The sequence below is a fragment of the Microtus oregoni genome, unplaced genomic scaffold, assembly GCF_018167655.1.
Source record: "Microtus oregoni isolate MIOR12 unplaced genomic scaffold, Mior012 000006F_ref0000085, whole genome shotgun sequence".
NCBI lineage: Eukaryota > Metazoa > Chordata > Mammalia > Rodentia > Cricetidae > Microtus > Microtus oregoni.
The window spans coordinates 20954120-20961341 of record NW_024543065.1 but is presented as its reverse complement, the minus strand read 5'-3'; positions in this window follow the sequence as shown (position 1 = coordinate 20961341).

The following is a 7222-nucleotide window of genomic DNA, read 5'->3' as shown; positions in this document are numbered from 1 at the left end:
GCAGAGAGAAAGAGATGGAAGTGGGGGCAGGGCTAGAGCACACATTTAGAAACTGCAGGCTTTTGGAGCATTGTTAATTTAGGTTAGATAGCCTCAATTTAAAAGTAACACACTAGCCCTCTAACACCTCTGTAGCCAAAGAGTCTGGAATGTAATATTGAGGTGGACTCCAATTCCCAGCCTGCCAAGCACTGACCCCTCCTCAGGGAAGGTCAGAATCACTCCGACAGGGTATTTAGGCTCCCTCTGGAAAAAGGAACACATGGTTTTGGATTTGCATGAGCTCCTCTCCCGGTCATGCTGTTTCAGTCCACCCAAAAGTGTCGCATTTATTAAACACAGGTATGTTAACTCGGTCTAATCTGGTTTGATTGGAGTACTTTGCATTGGTGGGACAGCTTTTATTAAGATTCAAACACTTGCCTACCTCATAAAGAGTTTTCCTTTCTGTTTCCCTCTAGCAGTTTCAGAGTTTCTGGTCTTACTGTAAGGTATTTGACCCATTTTGAATAGATTTTTGTACAGGGTGAGAGATAGTGATCTGAATACATTCTTCCATGTATGGAATCTTTCACCAAACTCTCTCCTTAGATTCCATGACAGTGGGTTAATAGTTTTCAGATTCATGGCAGTCCTGATTTCTCACAGTACTGTGTGGGGACTTCTGATTGAGGTATTGCTTGTAATATTTTAGTTGCTGATATTATTTCAGTGGTAGCGTTTGCAATTTGAAGTAGGTCAAGGTTTTATTAAGGTTGAAACATCCTTCTGCTCTACTGGACTTCAGGAATAACTCAGCATTTAAAACCTCCCGTGTAGCTTCGAGTTACCCAGTTTGAGCTTCAATTCTACCTCAAGAGCAGAACACTCCAGAAATAGCCACAGTTGGTGTGTGGGTCCATAAGGAAAACACAGTAATAGCTAGTTAAAAACAAGTAACTCTCTCAACTTAAATAATAAAGGAAAAGTGCTGAGTAAAGGAGAAATGGACAGGAGAGAAGCAAGTAAGACTAGTAATTCAAGTAGTTGGATGAACAGAAACATTAGAAGAGGGAAAAGCCAAAAGAACTGAGGAACAGTAAAGATGAGAAGAAAAGTAAGACAGCACCAGCCAGAGGGAGAAGGAAAAAGAAAACAATAAACACATACAAACAGAAAACGTAAAATAATCCTAGCACTCAGGATGATGAAGCAGGAGACCCCCATGTCCAGGCCATCCCATGTTAAGACATCCTAAGAAAACAATGAGAGAGAGAGAGGACAAAACTTATGTACTAAACTGAAATTGTGTATTAGGGGATGAGGTCTGTACATAGTTCTGTAAGGTTCAACTCTCCGTGCCAGGAAAGGAGACCAGACATGGGAGGCCAGGAGGTGGAAGAGAATGTAAGGAGACATGGGTACATGTGACATGCTTCATTCACCAGCACTCAGGCTATTTGGAGGTATACACACAGGCCTACAGACACACATGGGTGACCATCAAGAATAGGGAGAAGATGAAATCTCAGGCCTCTTTCCTTAAGACACATTTATACAGAATCCCACAAAGTGTCACTTTTGAAGTAAATAGTTGTGTAACAGTTTCTATCACTGTTACAGGTTCCTGGTATCATCGATTTTGTGTTAACTTGTTAAGATTCAACACTATCTATATTGGCTTCTACTTTATCAGTATCTGGGATGTATTGTTTAAACATAAACTGGCCCCTATGACCCTCTGTTCCCTATAGGTCTCTCACATGGGCACAGTTTCCAGGCCTGTCTCTAGTCCATCACAAGCTATGGATCAAACCAGATATTCACACATATACATTCTGTCTCGAAGTTTTTCCTCTATAGGTAAAAATATTCTGCAGGTCAAATGATAAGAGTACAGTCCCATGGCACTTCCTCTGAACTCCTTTGACAAGTCATGCAGGGAAGGATCTTTACCACTGGAATGCTTAACTTCCAACTCAACAAGATTCTTGTTAAAACGACTTTTTCTGTCATCTGTTAGCAGTTCCTAGTACTGTCCCATTTCTCTCTCTCTCTCTCTCTCTCTCTCTCTCTCTCTCTCTCTCTCTCTCTGTGTGTGTGTGTGTGTGTGTGTGTGTGTGTGTGTGTGTGAGAGAGAGAGAGAGAGAGAGAGCATGTGTATGTGTGTGTGTGTGTGTGTCCCTCTCCACCTCTCCTTAAGATGCACTGGTATTAAAAGCACAGAACAAATATTCTGAAACCTTCTTTACTTTGAGCTGAGGTTCCAGCCCCCAACATTGACTCTCAAACTGGAAGAAGGGAATCCTTTATTGAAGCTGAGCCTCTGAAACAGACTCTAGAGTCTCCTTCTCCTCTGCTTTCTGAAATTTGTTTTTCCCTTTGCTACTGGAACTACTATTTTTCTACCAAGACCTACATACACCACAAATGGATGCTCTCCAGCTGCCCCTAGGTTAGTCTGTGGAGAGCTCATCAGTCCATTCATGTGCTGCTCATCATGTCCCACTCGCTTCCTTTTTACTGTACATTTTTACTACACAACCTGGTTAGGATGTGAGGCAAGAGGCAAGTGACTGGTTAGTCACTGTTAGTGAGAGTGTAAGCTGGTAAAGTAACTAGGGAAATCAGGATGGAGTGTTCTCAAAAATTCTAATAACAGAACTAAAATCTGACAGTTCTACTTCTCTTGCACACATACCCAATAGAGTCAGTATGCTATCACAGAGGTATCGATTTGTTCAGTGTATAACACATTCATTTATTACCAGAAATTTTGGGGAGTTAACCTAAATCTTTCATGTTGTTGCTGGGAAAATCACAGTCCCCTCTCTGGAGTCTTTGTCTCAAAAAATAAAAGAATTTAAGCACAGACCAAAGGATAATTTCATTAAAAGAGTTTTAAAGAAAAACTCCACAGCAGGCAAGCTATAAACCTCAGCAGCTGCTTGGAGAAAGGAGGCAAAGAAGAGGAAGGGGGCATCCTTTATGAGCTGGGACAAGACAGAGGTCCACCACTTGGTGAACAAGCAGTAGCATGGCAGGTTGGGAAATTAGGTCATGAGTGAAAAGACACACAGTACTGGAGAAAGCATATTTACTTCTGATTAGCTTCTGAAAGTAAAAGACAAACAAAGAAGAAAAAGAAGAAGAATAGTTGGGCAGACCCAACAGAAACTCATGGGGCCTAATAGAAACTGGCCTAAAAAGCTGGAATTCTGGGAAGGAAAAGTACATTTTCTCAATAAAAGGCTATTATCTCTTTAGCATGCATTAAAATAAGCCTGCTTTCTCCTGACCAAAAGGAAAATGTTTCTCTTAATGTGGTTTTATAGATATTATTATTATTATTGATGCTCTATTTACAATAACAAAGAAATGGACACAGCCTCAATATTTACTTACTGATGAATGGATAATGAAAGTGGAATTTTATTCACTTGTAAAGAAAATGAAATTATAGAATTTGAAGGAAAATGAATGAAGCTGAAAAGTATTATATTAAGTGAGGTAACTCAGGCTCACTAAGACAAATTATATTTATATCATACACAGATCCTAGTTTCCAGAGTTTATACATGTGTAGGTATATGAATATAATATAAGTCATGCAAATAGTGAAGAGGCAGTAAGAGGGAAAAAGGTGTTTTAAAACAGGATGTCGATCAGAATTCTGGCCACCATACAATGTAGAAATATGGACCTGTATTATAGGGCACCTATAATCCTCTCTACCTTATTAATTTTAATTAAACCTGCACTTCTGCAACAGGACAGATTATCATATCTGCCTTGGGCAAACACTTCTTCATTTAGCCAAATTTTCTTATCTTTGGAAACAGGCATCCTAATTATGTGAGCTCCTGTCTTAGGCATCTGGGCAAAAGAAGCTTCAAACACATCTCTAACTGCTGATTTCTGTGAAGAAAAAAGATTAAGGGAGAGAAATGCCTTTGGGCTCTGTATCTTGGAGCCATACTTTCTAGTCAGGAGAGATAATAATATTTTATGAATAAACATGTTCCTAAAGACTACATAGTCTCCTATTAAAGGAGAGGAGGGTTGCCTAAGTTGAAAATGTTTCTTCAGCTGGTCTAAAGTAACTCTTAAATTCTTTACATTGTATCAAAATCTCAAATTCTTAACACATGCATTAAATCCAAACATTTACAGGGTTTGTCAAACTTGTCTCAACATCTTATAAACAATCACAAACATTGTCAGGTCAACGTCATAATTCTAGAATGGGAATTAAAAATAAATCCACAATTTAACATATCACAATCTTCTTAAATCCATATTAATCAAAAGACAAGGAAAGCTTTTCTGATGGGTGAGAGCACAATAACTACAATGACATTGCTATTATCAATACCAGTTCCTGTCTCTGAGCATTAGTTAAACCCTTAGGCTGTCTTCCTCTTAACTGAAGAGGAGTTTTAGTTATTCCTTGAGTCTTTCCCTAAGGTGAAAGCTTAGGCCTTAGTTCTCAGGTCCAATATTTTAATAATAATGAGTTCTGTGTCCCAAAGTTTAAGACAGTCAAATGTTCAGTCTGTATTTCAACCCCAAAGCACACAAGACTCAGACTGTAAGCAGGTTGTCGTCTTCGCAGTCAGCTCATTGCAGCAGGGCTTCTGGGTCTGTGTCCTGAGTGTCTAGAAACAGCTCCATATCCTGCAGTGCAGAATGGTGACAGCAGGTTCTGCAGAGAAGAATGGATCATTCACTCCTCTCTCTGGAGGTGGGAAAGGCTGGACCGTGGGGTTTTTTTTTCTCCATCTTTTTTCATTCCAACTCTCCTGCTGAGGCGTGATTAGCTACGCTGTCATCAGGTCTGGTGTTCTTCTGTTGGACACATCAAACCAGTCATTGTGGAAGCCATCTCGCTTGATCTCCATACTGGGAAAAAACACAGTCATGCCCTCAACCCCATATTAATATAGGGTCTGGTCCTCTCCATTTTCCAATGCAAGTGTCTTTCTACCTTGCTTTAGCAAAGGTGGTATTTGTACTATTACACCATAATCTGTTCGCCACTGATCACTCATGGAAATCCATATTTAAGAAAATTAGAGTAAACAGTGCATGATTTAAAGCATTATGTGGCATTTGAGGATACAATTCTCCTGTTTATATCTTTTGAAGTTGTGTTTTCTAAGAGCTATGAGCATGATCCACAATTCCTTGCCCTTGAGGATTATAAGGAACACTGGTCTTATGTATGATATTCCCCTGGGTACAAAATCATTGAAATGCTCTACTAACCTATATGGACCCATTGTTCGTCTTTATCATATTTTGGGTTCCCATGAATGAGAAGCATTTTAAGGAACAAATTATTACATGCTTAGAGGCTTCTCCAGTTTGTGCAGTGGCCATCAAGAATCCTGAATATGTACCGATTGTGAATGCACATATCTCAATTTTCCAAATTCTGTAGCAGGAGTAACATCCATTTGCCATATATGATTAGGAAGCAGTCCTTGGGGATTTATCCCCAAATGAGGTAAAGGTAAATATTGCGGGCACATCTCATATTGCTTAACAATTTGGCAAGCAGCTTCCCTGGTTAATTTAAATTGCTTTCTTAAACTTAAACTATTTTGATGGTACAAAGCATGCAACTGCTGAGCAAGCTCAACTTGTGATAGAGCAATTATTTTTGTAAGTTTGTCAGCTAAAGTATTACCTTCAGTTAGTAGACCAGAAAGATTTGAATGTGCTCTGATATGTCCTAGCAAACAGGGTAACTTTCTATGTTGTATGTTCTCTTTAATTTGCTGGAACAGCACCTTAACTTGTTTATTGCTGGTTCCAATCAAAGGGATGGTCTCAAGGACCTGAAGAGCACTAGATTAACCCATTTCTAAAAATCTGTGCAGCACCACGAGGTGATGGCTTACCAGGAAGGATCTTAACCTGCATCCATCTTGGAGAGAAGAACTTAGCATCTGGCTCACTTCCCTTCTTCCCAGCATTCTGTTTGGTCTACTCCACCTACCTAATTTTCAGTTTTATCAAAGGGCCAAGGCAGTTTCTTTATTAGCCAATGAAAGTAACACATAGACAGACAACCCATTTCCATAACTCAACTTTCCTGATTTCTTTTTAAATACAAAAATTGGAGAATTCATGGTAAATTATATGGTGTAATGTGTCCATTGTTCATCTGTTTCTGCACTAACTGTCAGGAAGCTTGTAATTTTTCTCTTGTTAGACACCACTGATTTACCCATACAGGCTCATCACTTCCCAGGATATTGGGTCTGCATGAAGTGCAGATTTTTCAGTGATCTCTCCTAAAAAATACCCCAAATCCTGTCCTAAAAGGTCTACCATTAGTATTATAGGATAAATTCTTCCCTTATTTTTCTTGCCTATACCTTGATTAGGCAATAATCCTTGTTGAAACAGTTAATTAGTAATAGCTGTGCTGGGAGAATATAAATATATTACCATTCTGGACATAATACCTCAGCCCCATAAATTTATAGATAAATGAGGAATAATATATTGCTGGCATGTTCCTTCATGGCCCTCTCCAGTGCAGCTCATTACTGGTTGTTCAGGATTTCAAGTCTGGCCAATTCCTTGTAGTTGTGTAATAGTATCTGTCTTTGGCTATTTAGAAGGCCACTGGCTAGCAGTTATAACCAAAATATATACTCCAGTATATAGACGACCAGAAATTTTTTTCCATTGATAAACAAAGTGAGTTCTGCTCTCTGAGGTCCTATGGCTTGTAGACAACGGGTATCTGATGAACCAAATTCATCCTTTCCTCTCTTATCTTTCTTAACCTGATTTTGGATTTGCACATCAAGTAGTAAAATTAATTGTGCAAGCCTCTGACCTGCTTTTATTACAGAAACTCAACTTGGTGAGTGAGTCATCACCCTGATCTTTTCCTCAAAGTCAGCATCAATGACTCCAGGAACAACAATAATTCCTTGCATAATGGTACAACTTCTTCCTATTAACAGACCTACAGTGCCCTTTGATAAGGGTCCATAAACCCCAGTGGGGAGAGCTTGCATCCCCACTTTGGGTGTCTGAACCATGCATATGGAAGAACTGAGGTCAAGCCCTGCACTTCCTGTGGTTGTTCTATAAAGGTCCTGAATGGATTTCCTTATGGGAGAACAAATTGCTGGATTGCCCCACAATTAATTCTGTCTCAGGGCCTGAGGCTAGCCCCTAAAAGGGGATTTCCTAGGTCATCTCCTTTTGATCTGCACTC